The 23,719-nt window shown below is 40.8% G+C and overlaps 1 long non-coding RNA gene across 1 annotated transcript in view; it reads right to left on the bottom strand.

The window, feature by feature from the left end:
• Nucleotides 1–18,123: 18,123 nt before the first annotated feature.
• LOC311616765 overlaps nt 18,124–23,719 on the bottom strand; it is a 347,537-nt gene continuing 341,941 nt past the window's right edge. Inside the window, exons 3-4 of the long non-coding RNA XR_014793990.1 lie at nt 18,917–19,042; nt 18,124–18,201 (exon numbers count right to left, since the gene is read on the bottom strand). This is a non-coding gene — a long non-coding RNA (uncharacterized lncRNA). The remainder of the gene's footprint in view (nt 18,202–18,916; nt 19,043–23,719) is intronic.

The following is a 23,719-nucleotide window of genomic DNA, read 5'->3' as shown; positions in this document are numbered from 1 at the left end:
GAACCTCCATTCCTAAGCTATAAAATTGCAAAAGTTACTTACATTTCTTTAAAATATACTCTTTAGTTTCCAGTTTAGCATTTATCCTACCTGAACCCACACCATTTTCCCTTTTTAAAAACCCCAATTCTGCTGGGACCGGTTTGGCTCAGTGGATAGAGCGTTGGCTTGCGGACTGAAAGGTCCCAGGTTCGATTCCCTGCAAGGGCATGTACCTTGGTTGCGGGCACATCCCCAGAGGCAACTGATCGATGATTCTCTCTCATCCATGCTTCTAACTCTCTGTCCCTCTCTCTTCCTCTCTGTGAAAAGTCAATAAAATATATTTTTTAAAAAAGCCTGACAAGTGATTTAAAAAATAATAATAAATAAAAATAAATAAATAAAAACCCCAATTCCCATTTGGAAAGTATATGATTTCTCAGTAGCTGATTCCATTTTCATCTCTGGGTTGGAGCACATGATCCAAGCAAGCTAAGCCAGTCAACACACTCCATTCCCTTGGCCAGAGTGGTTAACTCTGGGGTTGGCTGAGAAACTAACCTTGTCCAATTAGACTTAGGCTGGAAATACTGAGACAAAAATAGCCTGTAACTCAGAAAGCAACAGCTAGGTTCCTAAAGGTAAAAAATCTTATGATAAAGCTGGACCTAAGGAGATCAAAGCAGAGACACAAAAATCACATCCTGTCATATGACTGAGTCACTGCCTAAAGTCCACAGGCATTACCTTACCAATGACAGGAGCCAATACATCATTTTAATTCTATAAGCCAGTATTATTTGTTACTTTCCATCAAAACCATGCCATCAACTCAGAGAAGAACTTTTAAATATGTAATGAAGTAATGAATAAATTGTAAAAATGTTACACAATCATAAATTTTAATAATGGGAATCATGACAATGATGAGGGACGTGAAGGAGGAGATGAGTGCTGTTTAACAGATTTGGTGGTGGAATTTTATGTAAATCAGAAGTTTCCTTCAGTGATTGAAACAAATAGTTCATTTCTTTTTGTTTCCTCAATTTATCTTACAATCTTCTTATAGCAACATATTTGTATATACTCCTGGTCAAATCACAACAGACAATGGATCTTTTTCTGACCACGCTTCCACATGTTTGCCTCCATCCTTTTGGTCTTGATAATTCTCCTCCAGGACTACCCTACCCCATTCCTATTTAGGGAAATCCTTTCAAATCTGCAGGACCTATTTTAAATGAAACCCCTAACCCACTTCTTTCTCTCTTTTGCTTCTTTTATATGTTGTGCCTATTTATAATCTTGATACCTGCCATGAATATAGTCACCTACATATTCCTAGTGCTGATCAGTGACTATGTGTTGAATGAATGAATGAATGAGTGGGCATTCACAGAACAAAAGTCATACACATGCATCATTATATCCAGAACTTATCCAGAAAATAGACTACTGTAGGTGTTCAAATTATTTATTAAATTTTGTTGAATTGATTCTCATTTTATAAAAATACTAGAGGCCAGTGCATGAAATTCATGCATGGGGGATGTTCCTCTGCCCAGCCTGCATCCTCTCCAATCTGGGACTGCTCAAGGGATGTCCAACTGCCTGTTTAGGCCTGATCCCAATGGACCCAAGAGTACTATGAACCTCCATTCTTCTCACAATCCAGGATTGCTGGCTTCCAACTGCTCACTTGCCTGCCTGCCTGATTGCCCCTAACCACTTTTGCCTGCCAGCCTGCGCACCCCCTAACCACTCCCCTGCAAGACTGATCGATGCCTAACTGCTTTCCTGCTATCACAATTGCCCCTAACTGTCCTCCACTGCAGGCCCAGTCACCCTTCACTTCCCTCCCTTGCCAATCTGATCACTTCTAACTGCTCTCCCATGCTGGCCCAATTGCTCTAACTGCTCTCCCATGCAAGTCTGGCTCCCTGCAACTGCTCTCCCCTGAAGGACTGGCTCCACCACCCCAACTACCCTTCCCTGCAGGCCTGGTTGCCCCCAACTGCCCTCCTCTGCTAGCCCAGTCACTCCTACTGCCCGCCCCTGCCACCCATCTTGTGGTGGCCATCTTGTGTCCACATGGGGTGGCCATCTTTGACCACATGGGGTCAGCCATCTTGTGTGTTGGAGTGATGGTCAATTTGCATATTACCTTTTTATTATATAGGATAGGCATATAATATTTTTAAAATTTCAATATGCAAAAAAAACCAACTAGGAAAATTCCTTGTTTTATAATTGAGAACAGTAGAATTGAGAAAGGTTATGTGACTTATCTAAGGCCACGCAGCAAGTTGAGACTGGGGAAAATTACATCCCATATAATAAAAGTCTAATATGCAATTTTTTCCCTCAGGCAGGGAGTTTGACCAACCAGGAGTTCGACCAGCGGTGGGGCTGGCCAACCAACCTCCTACTTCTTCCCCTGCAGCTGTCCCGGCCCAATCAGGGTGGGCTGGCCAGACTCCACCTGTGCACAAATTTGTGCACTGGGCCTCTAGTTTATTTATAAAATTACTATACAACATCTGCCAGTGTATTTTCCTTAAGTACAATTACATCATTCTAATTAAAATAATTTGTTATGTTGCCGTTTTTAGTCAAAGGTGCCAACATCCATTATCATTAAACTACTGAGTATGTGTAGATCTGTTAATAAAATAAATAATGAACTAAACCCTAAGAATTATAAGATAAAAAATTTACCCCTTCAAATTCCAAGAATCCAATTGGGAGTATCAACATCAGATAGGCACTTAACATTATATTTTACTTGATGTAGTTATTCTGTATAATAAAGAGGTAACATGCAAACTGATTATCATGCCCTCACACATGATGGTCACCCCCATGTGGTCACTAGATGGCCACCACAAGATTTTCGGCTAGGGAGGGCAGTTGTGGGTGATCAGGCCGTAGGGAAGGGCAGTGGGGGACCACCAGGCCAGCAGGGAGGGAAGTTGGAGGCAATCGGGCCAGCAGGGGAGCAGTTAGGTATTGATCAGGCTGGCAGGGGAGTGGTTAGGGGGTGATCAGGCTGGCAGGCAGGTGAGCGGTTGGCAACCAGCAGTTCTGTATTCTGAGAGGGATGTCTGACTGCTGGTGTTGGGTAAGGCCTAAACCACAGTCAAACATCCCCTGAAGGGTCCTAGATTGGAGCGTGTGCAGGCTGGGCTGAAGGACAACACCCCCTTTCTCAGTTCACAAATTTTGTGCACTGGACCTCTAGTAATTTCATAAATGGCATTAAAATATTTAAGTAGCTTAGCAGGTACTATCTCTTCATTTAAAAATTTATCCCCAAATATATGAAAATGCATCAAATAAGCAAACTCACTTTAGAACCAGGGTAATTCCCACTTAATTTCTGACAGGGATAATTCCACCTGAGGAGTCTCTAATGACTCTGGTTTAAGTTTAATATTTAACCATATATTACCTGCTTCATTCAGAAAAGACTGAATCTGTTTCTATCAATATAAAAGGAATATCTTTAACTGATCTTTCCTTTGTCTGCCTCTGTCTGAGCAGTACAGCTCTGGGAATCAGAATTTGTTTTTATTTCACCAGTGTTATTTTACAATGTAGGCAACTTGACCTATTTTTGTGTCAGTCACCCATCCATCCATCTAGCAAATCAGGTATCAATCCAAACCTACATCAGGCTGGTTGACTGATTGGATCAGACTGGTTGGCTACATCATCTAGTTCCAAAACACATTCATTTTTGTCATTGTGTCCCCAATACTTCTATCATTGGTATAGATGTACTATTAACAAGTCTACTAAATTAACGGGATGATGATTGCTAAAATTTGGTATACTATCTCCTTGGGAGACATTGTATGTGACTACAATTTGGAGGATCCATTTGCAGTTGGAGTATTCAGAAACCCATTTAGTGAAGTTCACAGCTGCAGATCAATTCTTAATTACCTATACCTATGTAAGAGCATCCATTATAATCCTTAAGTATCCTTGAGACTGGAGCCTTCAAAATTCTCCCTTGATATCTATTTCTCTAAACAACTATTCTGCTTCATTTATAAAGTGCCTATTTTTATCATTCATATGTTCATTTACCCAAAAAGAAATTCTTGAGTGCCTCTCATGTGAATGATACAGTGCTGGTGATGAGAGATTAGGTCTGTTTCAAAGTAATTTACAGAAAAATTGGAGAGAAAGATAAGTAAACATGTAATGTTGCAAAATAGAGAACTAAATACTGTAATAGAGGTAGCTACTTGAGTATTTTGAATGTCTCCAACTACCACCTCCCCAAAGAGAGGCATTTAGGGTAAGAGAGTGATCAGCATGCTTCAAAAGAAGGGGACTGACTGGTGAATCTTTTAGGACAAAGGTCATCTCATCCCTTAGCCACTTACCCTAGGGATTCTTCACTACTCAAAGGGCTTCTCCAACTAATCCCTTTCCAGTGACACTGTCACCCTGTAAAAATCCTCAAAGACGTTCCGAAGAGAGAAATCCTTGTGAAGATTTATCTCTCTCTGGGCAATCATGTGGCTCCTGCCCAGATGATATATCACTAGTGTCCCTTTATTTGTGCTCAAACTTGCACTCTGTTGGTTAACACTGCAATGCATTCCATTCATTTTTAGAGAAAGACTTACCCCTTCTGTGAGTTTTGTTTTCAAAGAAGTCAACAAAGAACTGTATTCTAAGAGAAAAACTATTGTGTGATGGATACATAACCTGAAACCCAAATCTGGTTATGCCATGCCCTTATTTAAAAGCATTTAATGGCTCCCAGTGCCCACAGGATGAAATATCATGTCTATGATCTCACGTATGGGCCTTCCAAGGTGAGAACCTGCCCTTCCAGCAGCAGCAGCTCTTAGGAAATTCCCTCGCATATGGGAGACCACCAGGCAGACTTCTGTTAGGCTGTGGGCAGACGAATCATTGAAGGGCTTTAGTGGAGAAGTGATAAGAGCTGATCTACACTTTCAGAAGCTCATTCTACATTCCCTGAACAGAGCAACTATCTCAGGAAAATCCATAATAGCTCAATTTCCTCCTTCAAAAACCTTCATTCTAATGAGGCAAGCCATAAATCAGGAAACAAAAAATAAAGAGAAAATGAGTAACAAAAATGTTCACATAATCTTGCCTTAAATATAAAACTACAAAGGATCCTGGCTATATTTATTATTACTGCTATAAACTTGTCAATCAGAAGGTTTGCAGAGAGCCTCCCTGAGATATCCCCGGAACAATCCTTTTAGTATTCTCAGATAACTGGGAATCTTGACAAATCCTGAATTGTCAAGGATAAAAATGTCACTCTCTATGCCCAGCCATCATGCACTCACATGCCTGTGGCTATATATATGTAACTTATTGGAAATGAATAGTTTTTGTCATACTTTTTTTATTCATGTATGTAGTCTGCCTTGAATTCAGAGGATGATGTTATTTTTTCCTTTGTGCAAAATAAAATACAAAACACAAAAATCTTAAACCATTAAGAAATGAAACAACTTATTTCTCTACTTACTTATGTAATACTCTCCTACAACTTGGAGAGTGAGGTCCCAATAACCCAATCTATATAACTGACATTTGAGAGTCCTATTATTACATATAATAAATAATCACTGCATTTGTCTCTTTTAATAAATTAATTAATATAAGAAATAGCTATTGAGCATCTATTAGAGGAAACAAAAACAAAGCATTGTTCAAGATTTTATATTTGCCTTCAAGGGCAGAGTGTTTTTATTCATTTTGAGTTCTCACTCATGTAAAATAAAAGCCAATACATGACACAATTCAGCCTGTCTTATTCCATTATGTTATCAAGTCACCCCCTCCACACCCACACACTACACTGGAAACACTGATTAAGAATAAGCATTACACTATTATTGTCCCCAGTTCTAAATGAAACTTCATAGACTATACACTCCAAATGTTGGTTTGGTCCTCATCTTTCCATTTATGACTTAAGACTCATATTTTTTCCATGAGAACTTTTATTCACACACTAAAGGCCCAGTGCACAAATTTGTGCACAAGTGGGGTCTGGACAGCATGCCTCGATAGGAGCCCATCAGGCCCATCAGGCCGAGCTGGTGAGGGGGAAGGGCTGTGGGATGTCAGGGGCCAGGCCCACTGGGCTGGAGGGCCGATTGGGGCCTGGATAAGGCTGCTTGGCTGCTGAAGTGCACATCATAGCCACAGGTTGTTCTGGTCATTCAGCCATTTCGGTTGCTGGGCTTTTATATATATGCATATATAGATATAGATATAGATAGAGATAGAGATAGAGATAGAGATAGAGATATATAGATATAGATAGATTTATATTTATGGCTCAATTTCTAACTAGGATTGTGACTCCTCCCAAGGCATATCAGTTGAACTTGTCTTGGATGAGCATTCTACCCCCATTTGAGATGGGGTCCATAATAATGTAATGTCTATTTTGAGGTACAACTCCCCATCCTGTTCACCATGTTTTAACAAGCCCCCATCAAACAGCAAGGCATAAAACCACATATCAAAAGAGAAATGTGTAAATGTAAAGAGTAATGTGTAAATGTAATGTATAAATGTAAATACAATAGAACATAAGTCCTAAGTCAGGATTCTTACTTCTTCTGTGGCATTTAAAAAACATGCAAATGCTACATTAAAATAGTGACCAAAATCAAAAAAGTCTAGGCATGCCATCTCGTGAAGATGCCTATTGCCACCAAATCATCTGGATGCCTACCTCCTTCTTTACTGCTTCAGTGCCTTTTGGCCTGATTCCACAGGTGGTTCGCAGGCAGAGGGTGGACTATTTAGCTGCCTTTCCAATGGCTAAGAAGCTCTTTTCAAATATGTCTGCCATTCAGTGACTTAAAAAAAAAATTCAGCTTATGAAAATGTGACATATTTGACATGACTTGCTGTATTGGCTAGGTTGATTTTATTGATTATAGAATTATTTAGAGTGTTAAATGTATGACAGACCTCCATATCCCATCACTGAAGATACACGAGCCAACAAGACAGCTATGATCCCTGCCTTGAGGTAGCTTCCAATCTTGTGGTGTTTTATAAAATATATAAAAGGTATTTTATAGATTAGATTCATGGCTATATCCCATGTGTGTTTTTTTGGGACATAGCCATGAATCTAATTTGTTTGTTTGTTTGTTTACTTTTTTACTAGAGGATTCTAGTAGAGGCAACAGATTTAGTTTCTTTTACTCTTATGCTCCTGAAGTTTGTATAATAGGAAATAAAGCCTTGCTATTATTCAACTGGAAGAAAATGACTAAAACATAAAAGACCAAGGGAGAGATGCCATAGTGGCTTAAATTCACATTAAAGTATAAACAACTGACACTGGACATTATTGGATTTATTGATTTGAGAGAGAGAAACTTATTTATACATTCATCGGTTGTTGTTTGTATGTGCTCTGACCAGGGATTGAATCCACAACCTTGGCATATTGGGACAACTCTCTTATCAACTGATATCTTTGCCCTGAGCTTGCATATCCTATATAATAAAAGCTTAGTATGCAAATTGTCCCCTTGACTGGGATTGTCCAGGAGTTCAACCAAGGAACAGACCAGCCAGGGGAAAGAAGGAAGGCCCTAGCCGCCGGGAGAAGAGAGGGAGTACCTGGCCCAGCAGCCAGCAGCTGCTAGGGACCCTACCAGTGCATGGGTTTCTTGCACTGGGCCCTCTAGTTATTTTATAAGCAAAGCTTGTGAAGGAAGAGGGGCATAGGGGAGGGTACACTAGGGTCTAAATTAGGGTAACCACAGCAGAGAGAAACAATGTTATGAGAGAGAAATTCCTTACTAAATAATCAAGCTTGTAGGCAATATTGCTCCTTTGTAATATTTTATTTTTGCTGAAAAGATTATGTTTTGGGATCAGAAGTTCTGGGTTTTTGCTTGGGCTCTAGCATTCCACTGTGTGGCTTTGAAAAATGTCTCTACTCTCTCTGGGATTTAAGTTATCTAAAAAAATGAAGAACATATTCTATCCTACTATCTCACACATTGGTTAGGAAGGTTATATTGTTCATAGGCTTTTCTCATGTGAGGTGCAGATAAAGCAGGAGCACCATTACACCACAGTAGATGCTCAAATCCTACCTAATTCTACCTAATAAAAGAGTAATATGCAAATTAACCATCACTTGGCTACACCCACAGGCCACGCCCACCAACCAATCAGAACAAATATGTAAATTAACCCCAAACAAGATGGCTGTGGCCACAGAGAGCAGGATGGAGGCTTGGGTTTCCCAGGCAATGAAAGAAGCCAAGCTTTCCACCTGCCCTTGCCAGCCTAGGCCTCCACTCAATGATACAAAGTTTCAATTATAGAAGTTAAACAAATCCAAACAGAAATGGCAGCAGCCATGGAGCAAGCAGGAGGCTTGGCTCCACTCCAGACTACAAAGTTTTAATTGTAAAAGGTAAATAAATTCCAGATACCAGGGGCTCCACTTGGGTCACTGGGGGGCATGGCTGGCCTGCAAACCACCACAGGGCCCTCACCCAGGCCACCCCATGTCCCAAGGGAACCCCCACCCTGATCTGGAACACCCATAAGGGCAAGCCAGCTGGCCCTCACCCGTGCACCAGGCCTCTATCCTATCTAATAAAAGAGTAATATGCAGATTGACCATCACTCCAACACATAAGATGGCTTCCCCCATGTGGTCAAAGATCTTGCCCCTATGTGGACACAAGATGGCCACCACAAGATGGCCAGCAGGGGAGAACAGTTGAGAGGGATAGGCCTGTAAGAGAGGGCAGTTGGTGGCAATCAACCCTGGAGGGGAGGGCAGTGAGGTGTGACCAGGCTGGCAGAGGAGGGAAGTTGGGGGCAAACAGGCTGGCAGGGGAGTAGTTAGACATCAATCAGGCTGTCATGGGAGTGGTTAGGGGGTGATCAGGCTGGCAGACAGAAGCAGTTAGGGTCAATCAGGAAGGCAGGCAAGTGAGCAGTTGGGAGCCAGAGTGTTGGATTGTGAGAGGGATGTCCGGTGGGATCAGGTCTAAAAGGGCAGTCGGACATCCCTTGAGGGGTCCCAGATTGAAGAAGGTGCAGGCTGGGCTGAGGGACACTCCCCACCCCATGCACAAATTTTGTGCATTGGGCCTCTAGTTATTTATACCACAACACATGCATGAAACAAGTGTATGCTGGGGCACTGTTTTAAAATTAATTATACACATATGAATCTTTGTTATTCTGATTACAAAGTTCTTATCTCAAACTTTGAAACAGTGACCTTCAAATTACCCAAGCCATGCTATCAGATTATAGGAACAGAGGATTTCTTTATGCCTTTTAAAGGAATCTTTACATCATAGAGCTTATCTCACATTCTGGAAATAAATGTGTTTGAGTAGGATTGGCTTTTGTTATCCAATCACCCCACCATTAACATATGGGATAGATATTTAATATAGAAGACTATAATGCTTTTAAAGCAGTTATGCTTTCTGGCTTTATAGGAAAAGCATTATGATCTTTTATGATTTTGTTTTATATTAGCCATGGTTTAATTGCAGGTCACAACAGACAATGGCTTTATTAAGTCCTTCACTCTGGCATTCATTCCATGGCCCCTCCTTAACTTGGGTGGATCAGTTAATTCTAGACAGTAGGCTCCTCGAGGACCACCAGCTTCCAGACACATCTCTGCATTTGTCCTGCTTTGGTAACTCTCCTCACTCGCCCTCCATCAGCTCTGAGCCCTTGCTGAGGGGTTAATTTACTGAAGTTCAGAGAAAGTAAGCTTCTGCCCACAGACACATGAAGAAAGGTGAACCTTTAAGAATTGAACTTAGGTTTCTACGACACTAAAGCCCATATTTGTTCTTACAACTACACTCTGCTGATGTAGAAGCATTTGATTTCTCCATATGAGATTTCTCCTTTCTTAGTGGGAGAAACCTGGGTTACAGTATTGTATTTAAAAAAAAAACAAAACCTTATGTTAAAAGATGTTTTGTGATGTGTAGGACAAAGAGGGCTATTTAAATTGAAATCATTTTACTGGTATCTAAGATCTCTAAATCTCATGCACATTAAGCTTGAATTAACACTAACAAGGGCCTAACAGCTTTGATGCTGTGTTCTTAGGTAATTAAATTCTTAGAAAATCATTCCACATTTGAGGGAGAAGCGAAGGACACAGGGAGTTCAGTTTTAATTCAAAGTCACTTACACACTGTTACCCGCTGTTTCCAGACCTTCCGGGGATCAGCAGGGAGGGTTTGATATTTAAATTGAGGGTCTCTCTCTTCTTCCATATTCTGAAGGGGAGAGTAGAATTGTCACCTGGAACTCTTCCTAAGCTATCACTTTTTTTTGGCATCTATCATTTACCAGAAGATCCATCCAGGCTACTTTGCAACCTAAAGCCAAAGGTCCTAGCAGCACCATCCCTTTCTTCACAGCCATACCCCACTTTATGTGTACAAAGTGCTTTATAGTTGACAAAGACATTTTTACATTCCTTATGGCATGCGACCCTCAGAGCCACCTGCAGAAGTTTGAAAGATGTCACATTCTTCCAAGCCATCTTCTGAAGACAGACTGCCTGTCTGCCTGCAGGACTCACAAGGTGGCATTTACCTTGGGCAAATCATCTGAAAGCTCATGTTTGACCCTAAGATTTTGTCATGAAATATACAGTTTGTCTGTCTCAGAAGTGAGCAGGCTTGGGAATACTGACTCCCAACCACAAACCTTACAGGAGACTGCAGAAGCCCTGTGAATTCCAACTTAAGATTTTAGGATGAGAAATAGAACTGCCAGCCGGTGATGCTAAATCTGCATGGCCAGGATGTTTTGTTCCAGGACAGCTGAGTTATTAGAAGATGGTTTGATTCAAGATGAAATGAAATAACTTCCATAAGTCATTCAGCTTGCAGTTGGAGAAAACAACTTTGAACAGGGGTGGAGGGGCTGGGGGTCCTCGAGCAAGGTCCCTCTCCCTATCCCAATTAGTGCTTGGATAGGAACCATGAACACGTACTTCAAGCCTTCCTTTACTGTCTTTCTTTGACTGTTTTCTCACCCCTCCAATGGATTAATAAGGTGTGATTTCAGCTTTGTTCTGGTTTGAGAGGTGAAATTTGTTACTTTAAGGTAATTTTGTATATTTCTGCTTTGAAATGGTATGTGTTGGTTTAGAGTTGGAGTCTCAGACAGTAACCTTACTTCCTAGGCTAAGGTAGCAACTTACAGCCTATCTGTTTACTAAGACACAACTTTTCTTGTAGTAGGTTGAAGTCCCAATTATTATCCCCATTTTTCATGTGAGGGACTGACAACTCAGAGAATTTGTATGACTCAGTGAAGGCCATGCAGCCATGAGCAGAGGTTCTAGACTAGAATCCACTCTTTGGTCTTCAGGTCTCATGCCCCTTCTACTATATCACAATGCCTACGGATAACAGTAATCATAATATTAAATGAATATTGTCCTAAATATTTTAATGTACTAATTCATTTGTTCATCACAGCAGCTCTATAAAATAGTTCTCACTATTATTATTATTTTAATTTTATTCATGATGAAATTGTGACACAGACAAACCTGGCTCAAGGTTACACAGTAACAGGCAGAGCCAGGATTTAAACTCAGACAGCTGTGCCTCAGGACGTGTGCATTTAAACACATCCTCACAAGGACCAGAAAGAAGACTGTCTTTCCTGTGAGGATTTCAGGAGTGACAGGGGTCCTTGACTTGGCCAAATATCCTTTTCTTACCCTTTGACCAAGGCTAAAATTCTAGCACTGAGGCCTCATTCTGGTTTGTAGAAGGTTTGTCAGGCTTTTAAAAATGCAAAGAGTCCCTCATCAGTTACTCACATAACAGTGTAGGGGACACCTGAGGAGATGAAGGTTTTTGTGAATGGATATTATACCACACCAGGACCCTATAAAGAGATGCTGAACTCCATCTCTGAATCTGAGAGTCCCAAACAAGCAGAAAACTTTTATATACTCTCTGGGATCCTCACATCCATCCAGTGCAGTAATTATTGCTAACTCTGAGCAAAGTAATACCTGTAACACTACAGTTTGTAGTGGAAGAATAAGAATTCAACCACTGGCCTGTCTGGTTCCAAACCAACACTCTTTCTAACATAGTGTGATTGCTATAAGGACATCAACATGTCACTAAGGTCACAATCCCACCCCTACTCCTAACTCCCTCCTCCTGAAGGCTTTCCCAAAGGGAAAGATTGTAATCTGTAATTGAACTGGACTATCAAATGTCAGAAGAATCCATGATTAGCAAACAAGTTATGAGGAACATTTCAAGAAAGATTTCTGAGTGTTTGTTTGTAAAATGCCATCCCTGTAAAGTCCTTAATTCAATTACTCACAGCCACAATAGCCAGCTGACAGCTCAGGAGCTGGTGCAGGCAGTTACTGTTACTAGAAGAAACCTGAATAAGTGTTTCCCTGGTTTGGAAAGATGCTGTCAAATTCCAGGAAAAGGAAGAAAAACCAGAGGGAGAGTGTAGAGAGCACCTGGGAAAGGCTCCTGAGATGATTGTCATCTGAATCCAGCAATTCCCAGCAGAGCCATGCCCTGGCAGGTGTGTTGTCAGCCTGACCTTCAGTTCAGGTGCAAGGGGGGTGGGTTTCATTATCTAAATCCAACCAAGCACCAGGAACAAACATGATTATCTGGGTCCACCCAGAAGTGATGATTACAAAGAAGACACAAGAATGTACATAAACTCCTTTGTCTTGGGCTTTAGTAAAACTTCATGGTATTTTGCTATATAAAATAAAGATGATGTATCACTCTGGGTCACTGTCTCTTCATCAGAGGACAGTTGTCCCACCCGGCCCCAGCTTTTTCCTTCTATCTCTGTGTCTGTCTCTTTCTTTCATTTTCTTAATCCCCAGCCCATCTACTCAGGAACCAGAGTGCTCAATAGCCCTGCTGGATGAGGAAAAGAGAGAAATATTTATAGGTCAAGACTGAACATTTCCTGGTCCTCTATGATGGGCAAACACATTTATAATTCCCCAGAATCCTCTTAACAACCCCACACAGTGAGAACTACAGATGGAGAAACTGAAGTGAAGTTACCTTAAGCCACCAGCATAGAGTCACAGAGCTTGTAATCATCATAGCTCAGCATTCAGGGCAACACTGTCCTTTCCCATGACCTCAGCAGTCCTGTGGCTTAGTTTGTTCATGTCTATTTTCAGACAGCTACAACTGTCTATAAAGGTTAGAAAGGTTAAATTTATGTGACCACCATTTCTAGCAAGTACACTTTCTGCTCCGTAGATCCTTAAATATTGTAGGTCCCAGGCTCCACCTAGTACAATGTGAACATCTTAATGCATTCTAAAGAAAGGTCAAAATGTAAAGAACATTGAAATAGGCATCTTTCGAAGGGAGACCATACCTCATCTGTAATAGGCATCATTGTACTTTCAATGCCTTGTCCAGAATATGTACTCAAAAAAGATGAGAGGGAGGGAGAAAAAAAAGGAGGAGAGGGAGGAAATTACTGTAGAAGAAAAAGTAAACTGGTAGAATTTGGTAGAATTAGATTATATGGGAAGGAGTTAGAGAAAAGAGAGAGAAACTATGAAGAGACAGACATGGGCCATCAAGAATCTTATTGCCACCCTGGCCACTGTGGCTCAGTTGGTTGGGTGTCTATCATCCACATACCAAAAGGTTGCTGGTTCAATTCCTGATCAGGGTACATGCCAAAGTTGCAGGCTCAATTCCCAGTGGGTATAGATGTTTCTCTTTCTCCCCCTCTTTTCCTCTCCCTGAAATTCAATAAAAACATATTGTTTTTAAAAAAGAATCTTATTGTTTAGGAGATGAAAATTATACCTGTGAATATTTATTATCAGCTTACACAGTATGTTCTTTTAATAAATGAGAAAGAATTTTCATTATTTTTATTACAAAGTTTAAATTCAGTTCTACTACTCAAATTACAAGCATAGAAAATATTTAATTTAACCATATACAACATTTCTGTATTTGTATCTGAGAAATCTGTTGAAATGAGTATGAATAAGACTCAAGAAAATGCCCCTGGTCAATAAGCTATATATAAAAAAATGTATTCTGATTAGTTGGTGAATCATCCACGTATTCCTATTTCAGAACTACAAAAACCCAATGTTGTTTTATTGAAATTTTTCTTACATTATATTATCAGAAAGTACAGAGTACAGTATACTGTAGCTCTGTAGGCTTGTTGGTCTGTAAGAAGAAAGCCAAAGATTGGAATGCATACCTTGAACCACAATTCCAACTTTCTAATCTAATTTCTTTGTGTACTCAGACATTTCCTACTGAAAAAATAACCAAAAAAAAGTGTAACAATAGAAATCATTTCTTTCCCATTTAACCAGCTTCTTTCTTAATTCAACCACAAATTATGTGCTACAGGAGTCTAATCACATTGTATATGAATCTGGCATAATTTGCATTCATTACAACCTGAGATTTAAATGCATTATGTGGTATTGTATGTGTTTTAGTTTATCACAGTGAAAAAAAAAATTAGCTACTTATGCTAGAGACGATTTTATTTCTCTAAACACATAGAAGAAGAAAAACAAAATCTGACTGATTAGTTTAGGAAATAGTATCATTGAAAGAAGATAAACTTTTCAACTCTACTAGTTCATGAATAGTTACTGAAACAGCTCCTTCCTGACTTCTTTACAAGACTTCCCTGATATCTAGTTCCTTTAACAGCCAAGAAGAGAGAATGTATATGAGCCAGTTACCTTACATATTGCAAACCTCTGGTAAGGTGCTTGTGGGTCAGAGTTACTATGCCAACCCCCCTTCTCAGATGAATAACAGCGAATGGGGCTCCTCTTTCCCCATTTATAGCAATAGAGTTAAGTTCTGGTTATCTTAGAGTTGGAGTTACAAGCAATATGAGGTAGCTATCCATAAACCAGTATGATAATTTTTTGAAGATGATAGGTGTCTAGATGAGAGAAAAAGTCACTTCATGGTTAGAGATGCTAGAATATGATATTCTGTTCATCATTTCACTCATTGAATGGACCTTTAGAATATGCCTATCATGCACCAAGAATTAAGTTGAGCACTGGGAATTCTAAGATGAATACACACAAAAATCTCTATCTTCAAAGAGAGATCAGTTTGACAGAGGAGGAAGAATATAATCAAATTATGTCAATATTGTGCTGTAAGTCCCTTAATAAAGATATGTGAAAAGAATAGTAATGAATATAAAGGAAGGAGAGGACAACTCATTGAGTAGGGAGAGGACAATTAGAGAAAGGAGAGAAGCTGCAGAGCTGGGTACTGAAAGATAAAAGGGGATCATGATCCAAGGGAAGATTCAAGGAGATTTTAGGTAGATGGAAAAGCATGTTCAAAGATAAGGCCCATTTCTTGGTATGTACAGGGTACTATAAGTAGTTCCTGGTGGGGGGATAGCAGTGCTAAGATTGGATAGGAAGGGATGGGTCAGTTTATGGAACAGCCAACTTTTATATACTGTATATAACTCCCTAGACACACACACACACACACACACACACACACACACACACACACACACACGGGGGTGGGGGGTAGAAGGAGAATAATTTAATTCTTATAAACCTGATGTAGCAATATTCACTATCCTAAATTTACAGAAAAAGAAACTGAAATACACCAAAGCCTCATAGTTGGAGAATTAACAGCATAAAAATCTAATTTGATTCTAAAGCTTTGCCTCTTTATCATTATATAGAGTTTGGATTTTATCCTTAGTCTATGGGGAAGATACCTGAAGAGAAATGTTATGGTCCAAGTAAGTTTAACAAAGATCGCTCTAACCACATTGTATAGAATGGATTAGAGAAGGGTGCCTCGAGGCAGAAAACCCACTTAGTAGACCAGCATCAATCATCAGGGCAAAATAAATGAAGACCTAAACTATGGTAGAAGATATGGTTTCCTCAACTCAATCAAGTGACTTACCCAAGGTGACATAGTGAGCTAAGGTGATACCAGAAAGCAGGGCCTGGACCTTGCTCTACCATGCTGCATGCTCATGATTCTATTAATATGGAATTAAATATGGTAAAAGTAAAGACCTTCTATTCTAATCTGTAGTTGGGGGCCACAGTCACAAAACTTAGAGTTGGAAGAAACCTTAAGTTGATTCAGTACATGTGTCTTCTCCATTCAGGAATTCCTTATAGTCCAAAGAATTATGTTACATCCCTTGCTTGAATTTATTATCACAAAATGGCTTTCAAGTGATTAACAACATTTACTCTGTATACATTTATTATGCATCTTTGTGGTTTAGGCATTGTGTTTGATGCTATAGATACAATGTACAAAGCCAGTAGGATCCTTTGGAAACTTGCAGTCTAATATTAAAGCTTATTTCCCTATAACACCTACCTATTATCCCTCGTTTCTTCTCCCTAGAATGATACAGAGTAAGTTTATTCTCTGATGCACGGCAGCATTTCAAATACCGAAGATCAGCTCTCAAGTGTTTCTTTGTTTTCCTCTTTTCTAAGCTAAATAGTTTTTTCAACAGTTTTTCATATAAGGCTGTCAAATCTGCCAATGGCTATGTAATGAAGGAACTGTGAAAAAAAATTATTGAAAAATTACAGCATTTCTTACTATTAGCAGAATCCAAGACCAACACAGAAATGAACTCAGCTGTAATCAGAAAGATTGCATATGTTGCTGCTTTGAGGTATCTGGCTACCAGGAATGGCTCTGTATTAGAATTCAAATCATAGAGTAAATTTAAAATAATAATGCCTTAAAATGTGGGCATTTGTGCTCAATGTTAAAACAAAATTATTATATGAATTTATATAAGCAGATGCCCTTGGTTGAAAATATTAGAAAGTAGTTGGAGGAAGTCCCTCTAAATTTTCCAATAAAGACAGAAAATCCAAAAACTCATAAAATCACACAAATAACTAGTGTCAAGTTAGTGACAAACTATTTAAGAATTGCTCATTAACTCTAAGCATTGAACTGTTTGACAATATGATCAACGTTCTCACCATATCATACCCATTTGATCCTAAAAGGATGTTTCTTCAGCCCTTCCCAGCTATCTCTGCTCTGATTCCAAAAAAGGAAGAGGTTTGAACTTGAACACTGGACAGACATCTTCCTTCTAAATGCGTTCCTTCAACATTAAAATTCTCTTTTAATAATACTCTAAGCCATAATTCCCAGAACTAAATATAAACAAATAAACAAAATTAGAATTAGAAAGAAAGACAAAATGTTATTGTTAATGCAATGAATTGGAAGAGGTGTGGTTTCCACAAGTGAAATTTTAAAACTGCTACAGATGATAGAGGAGGAAACAAGAAATCCCAAAGCAGTGAGTCCTAAGGACTGTTGTTTATAGACACTCATCTAACTTGAGTGTCAAGGGTCCTTGAGAGGCAGGTGAAGAGGAAGAGCCTGTCCCAGTTCAGTACTAAACAAATGTACAGTAGACATAAGAATTGTACTAAGAACCCAGTGCATCAATTTGCCATGAAATGCAGATATGTTAAAGGAATTAGACAAGCTTTCCCACGGACAGAAATTGGGATCAAGAGCAGTCCACATATCACATTTGTTGGCAAACACTAAACCTAAATATATTTCTCTGTTAAAGGAGGAATACATGGAAAACGACAATATCAGCATAGAAATGGTAAAAAAAAAAAAAAAAGGTTCTATAGAATAAAGGGAAAGAATTATGTATTCAGAAGACTTCTGAAAATTATCTACTATAAGAACTTTAGAAAAATAATTTTGGAAATTTATTGGCATCCTCAATATATGCAAAAAGGTAGTTATTGTACATGAAGGAATACATAAACATTTTTATGGTTTGGGATACATGTTGCCAGATCAGATCACCCTCTACAATAAATGGAACCTATGATTTTATTAATATTACAGAAAAAAAAGTGAACCAAAGGAAGAGCCCACTGGAGTTCTTGGACATGAAACTTCAGAAGAGACCTTGGAGATGTAATCCTAATTTTAAAGGAAGACACAGAAATTCAGAGTCTCTGACTTTAGGATCCAATCCAGTTCCATACAAAATAAAGATCCATCTTAGAGCTATTGGCTACAGGGTTCCTCTCATGCCACCAGGCCAATGTGTTCTCTTTCCCCTTTCTCATTCCTCTTCTTGGAACTACAGAGTTGGAGAAGGAAACTATTTTAGTTTAAAGCAGCAGGGGAAATGGAATCTTCTTCAGATCAAATCCTTGCTCTGCTGCATGTAACTATCAACATGTTGCTCAATCTTTCTGGCCCTCAGTCTTCTAATTTGTAAATTGAAAATGCTAATATATATACCTACCTCACAAGGTTTTTGTAAGGATTGGAGATAATATGTGTGGAATCTCCAGTAGCGCATATGGCACTTTTATGAAGGTAAAAAAAAAAAATCTCTCCCTCTGACAAGGCCCAAAAGATATAAAGCACACCTTTTGTGGAGAAGACAATAACTTCATGCCAATGGCTAAATGGTTAGAAAAAGGTCTTCCTTCCTCTAGGGGATGCAGCCCATTGCAGGGCTCACAGTGTGGGGAGCAGAACACAGGATACTATAGGCCCTTATTTGTCCCTTTGTTCTGGAGCTCCAAACAAAGGCCTGAAAAATGTGAAATACACATGTTCAGGGGGAAATCTGCACAACCATACAGTAAGACCCAACCCATGGCAGCCATCATTCTTATTTGTATTCTCATTTTTTTTTGGCGGGTGATAATTTCCTTGGGACACTCACCCCATCTGTCTTATCCCCACAGAAGTGAAGGCAGAGAGTACTTCTTGGCAAGTGAGAGTTAAACAGGGGCTGAATCCCACTGCTGTGAAGGCCATCAAGGCCAAATGTGAGCACCAACCTTCATTAATTCAAGCTTTGTACTTCTGCTGAGGGATTGTAGTTTGCCTGATGCATCTGTTCTTCCTAATTTGGCCTGTTTGGGTAACAAAGCTCCCAGCGATCATCTAAACCTCATTTGATGCACCTGTGAACAATTCATTATATTAATATAACAGCAGGGGAGGAGTGCAGACACTAATAAATAGACTTTAGCTGCCAGGACTCCTTGTTGTAGCCACACAGGCACTTTCCTTCTCTTCCCTTAGCCCTGCAGCCCTCGGTCTCACTGGGGAGGGACTGCAAACACAGGGAGGGTGTACCTCACTGTAAGCTCCCGCATCTGGTCAGAGTTAAGCACATCAATTAATTGTCTCTTCTCAAACTCTAGAATTTCCACCTTACCTGACCTGAAAATTTTGTTCTCAGTGAGAAAAGGAGCACAAGTGTGCTTTGAACAATATTTGGTAACTCTCCTCCTGGCTGAATCTCCATTTATCAAAGTGGATCTGGACCAAAGCAACATACAGAGTGATTGGTCAATGTCTTTATTTGTTGACTCTCAGCACTTCTGCACAAGCCAAATGTTGGAGAGAATGTTCCCTTTCCATCACTTTAGAAGATACAAGCATATGTTTTGTAATTCTCTATTTTAATGCTCCTTCAAAAACAAGGGTTGTTTTTCTTCTTTCCCCACAAATACCACCCACTCAACTTCAAACTGAAATATGTAGTTCTGAAAACCAAAATCAACCAACAGATGTTCCAATGCATAACCCTCCTCTTTAGGTAAGTGACCCCCAACTTTCTACCTCAGGCCCATCTCTCCCCACTTTCTGTCTTGCAGCTTCCTACTCTGATGGAAAAGGAAACTGTCTGCAGTTCTTCTCAGATGTCATGCTGTGCCCTGCCCTGTGTGTTTGCCCAAGCTGTGTCTTCTGCCAGGAATGCCTCCCACTGCTCAGTGTGCTTTGTTACATCCTCCTTATGCTTTCACATTTTGCTCAGGGCTGATTGGTTATCCTCTTTCTGTGCACACCTCTATCATCACACATATTCTCTTCTATCATAACTATCAGTTATGTTTCTATTCCCTGCCTTCCCAAGTGTGTAAAGTCCATAAATGCAAAGGACTAACCTTAGTCATATATATATCCTCAGTGGATAAATAAACCCATGCATGACTTTTTGCTGGGGGATGACTGGGTGGAAGAGAAAGAAATACATAAAGGATAACTGATGCTAAGATGTGGTCTTGTGTGGTGTAAGTGTAGAGAACCCTGGCCCACAGCCAGACTGCCCCACTGATTGTTGGCTGTGTGAGCTTAGTTAAGTCATTTCACATTTTTCAGGCCTTTGTTTCTCAGTCTATACAGAATGCTGGGCGAGTTGGTATTTTTAAAACTGTAATCTTTGGCCGGGGCCAGTTTGGCTCAATGGATAGAGCATCAAGCTTGGGGACTGAAGGGCCCCGGGTTGGATTCCAGTCAAGGGCATGTACCTTGGTTGCGGGCATATCCCCAGCAGGGGTGTGCAAGAGGCAGCTGATCGATGACTCTCTCTCATTGATGTTTCTAACTCTCTATCTCTCTCCCTTCCTCTCTGTACAAAAATCAATAGAATATATTTAAAAAACAAAACAAAAACAAAACAACAACAACAACAAAAAAACTGTAATCTTTGGAGCTCCAGGGATTCTGGTGGCATGAGCATTGCCCATAAGGAAGGCAGGTAAAACAGAACTCCAGTACCTTCTTTCCTCAGACTCACCTTTATTTGAAGAACAAGGTCTAGGTCTTTAACCATTGGCTTCAGAAAATAGTTAACAACTACTGAAAAAACTGCCAGATGCTCTAAATGCATTAACTTATTTCCTTCTTACAACTATCATATAACAAAATAGACCTGGTCTCATTTTTTTAAATGAAGAACTGAAACACAGATAAGTTAAGTAATATGCAAATAGACACACAGCTTCAGAGTGATAGAACTAAGATTTGAGCTCTGAGTAAGGGGCCTCTCAAGTTTAATATCTGTTGGTTTAATTACTGAGCTGAGGATCTAGCATGTAAATAAAAAAGATAGCTAAGTATGCCCCGGCCAGTGTGGCTCAGTGATGGAATGCTGATCCATGCATCAAGATGTGGCCAGTTTGATTCCTGGTCAGGGCAATGCTCAGGCTGCAGACTTGATCCCCAGTAGGGAGTGTGCAGGAGGCAGCCAATTGATGTTTCTCTCTCATCAATGTTTCTACCTCTATCTCCCTCTCTCTTTCTCTCTCTAAAAAATTCAAGTAACAAATTTTAAAAAGGTAGTTAAGTATGTAATGTAGTGTTTTCAAAGCACTAAGAAAGTGGTACAAAATGGATGGGCTAACAGCAGAGTTCAGAGTCTGTGTATGCATATTCAAGAAGGCTGCTTAGAGGTGCTAAAATGTGATCAAAATCCCCAAACTAGAGTGGAATCCAGGTAAGTGGATGAGTAAGGAAGTGCCATTAGATCTAGAAAAAAGGTGATAGAATAGATGAATAGAATATGATATGATATGATATATGATATGATGTGATAAATAAAGCAAATATGTTTATCAAACCCAAAGACAGCAAGGACTTTATATTGTATTAGAGTCCCCGTGCATGAAATTTGTTCAGGGGGTGGGGGAGATGTGTCCCTCAGCCCAGCCTGCACCCTTACCAATCTGGGACCCCTCAAAGGATGTCTCAGTGGGATTGGGCCTTAACGAGCAGTTGGACATCCCTCTCACAATCCAGGACCGCTGGTTCCCAACTGCTCACCTGCCTGCCAGCCTGATCACCCCCTAACCACTCCCCTGCCAGCTTGATTGATGCCTAACTGCTTCCCTGCCAGCCTGATTTCCCCTAACTGCCCTCTTCTGCAGGCCTGGTCATCCCCAACTGCCCTCCCCTGCAGGCCTGGTTCTCCCCAACTGCTCAACCCTGCAGGACTGGGTCCTCCCCTTCTGCCCTTCCCTGCAGGCCCAGCCACCCCCAACTTTCCTCCTCTACTGGCCTGGTCACCCCTAACTGCAGGATTGATTGCCCCAACTGTCCTCACTTGCAGACCTGGTCCCCCCCAACTGCCTTCCTCTGTTAGCCATCTTGTGTCCAGATGGAGGCAGCCATCTTGTGTGTTGAAGTAATGGTCAATCTGCATATTACTCTTTTATTAGATAGGATAGAGGCCTGGTGCACAGGTGGGGGCTGCCTGGTTTTCCCTGAAGGGTGTCCCGGATCAGGGTGAGGGTTCCCTTGAGGCATAGAGTGGCCTGGGCGAGGGGCCTGTGGTGGCTTGCAGGCCACACCCTCTGGCAACCCAAACGGAGGCCCTGGTATCTGGAATTTATTTATCTTCTATAATTAAAACTTTGTAGGCTGGGGGTTGGGGCGGGGGAAGCTTGGCTTCCTCCATCACTGGGGAAACCCAAGTGTCCTGCTCACTCTGTGGCCACAGCCATTTTTGTTGGGATTTATTTATCTTCTATAACTGAAACTTTGTACCTTTGAGCAGAGGCCAGGGCTGGCCAGGGTGTGTGGGAAGCTTGGCTTCCTCCATTGCCAGGGAAACCCAAGACTTTTGCTAGCTCCCTGGCTGCAGCCATCTTGGGTTAATTTGCATTCTCGCTCCTGGTGGGCTGGTGGGCATGGCTTGTGGGAGTAGCATAGGTACGGTCAATTTGCATGTTTCTTTTTTATTAGTATAGACTGGAGGCCCGGTGCATGAAAATTCATACACTGGAATAGGGGATCCTCAGCCCAGCCTGCCCACTCTCACAGTCCGGGAGCCCTCAGGAGTGAGAGGCAAACCAGTGATCAGTGGAAGGTGACACCCCCATCACATCTCTGCTGCTGCCACTGTTGGTAACACAAGCATTGGCTAGCTCTGGTTACCTGAGCCTTGGGTAGCCCTGGGAGGCTGGGCAGCCACCATCTGAGGCTCACCTCAGGCCAGCTCTGGGTGGCTGGGGGCTGAGGGGAATGGGGGACTCTAAAGGCAGATGCATGGAGCTGCCTGATCCACCTTAGGGCGGGCCTGGTCATGCCATGCACCTGCTGCCCTGGCGGGGCTAAAGGGACTAGGCGGCCACCATCTTGTGGCTATGGGCACTGCCATCTTTGAGGGTGTGACAGTCAATTAGAATATTAGCATATTTCCTCCTTATTGGCTGTGGGCATCACAACCTTTATGAGGGTGTGATGGTCAGTTAGCATATTCCCTTTTTATTAGATAGGATATTTAAAAGGCATCCATACCCTCTTGTCATGGCATAGGTAGAATCTCATTAGGGTCTGAATCCCAGCTGTACAGTTTACCAACTATGCTACTCTGGACAGCTCCCTCAGCTGGAATAAATCTCAGTCTTCTCATCTTTAGAGCAGGATCAATGATAATCACAGAAGAAATGCAATGCCCACAGTTTATTCTCAGAGGCGAGGGGGAAGGACTGCAGGATGGGTGTGCTTTTTACTCTCCTGCTGCCCCAAAGCTTTTGGTGGCCTGGACCACAATTTTCTAACAGTCCTTGCATAGTAAATATCTCAGTGACTGAATTCAAGAGCTCTTCTTTGAATTTGCTGCAGTACTTACCTAAGCTCCAAGATTCAAGGGGATTTTTTTGGTTTCTATTCCATTTTACTTTCTTGTACTCTATTCTATCATTTCTGTTCTCTTCTATTTATTCATTTGTTCATGAAATATTTACTGAAAAACTATTTTGTGCCAGGCACACTATTATGCTCATGAATACAGAAATGAATAAGAACTAGCACTTCTCTGCAAGGAACTGATAATTTTGAGTCAGATACAG

Source organism: Pipistrellus hanaki (assembly GCF_964339955.1).
Source record: "Pipistrellus hanaki genome assembly, chromosome: 2".
Taxonomy (NCBI): domain Eukaryota; kingdom Metazoa; phylum Chordata; class Mammalia; order Chiroptera; family Vespertilionidae; genus Pipistrellus; species Pipistrellus hanaki.
The sequence above is the reverse complement of the archived record's forward strand: the minus strand, read 5'-3'. Positions and strand labels throughout refer to the sequence as shown.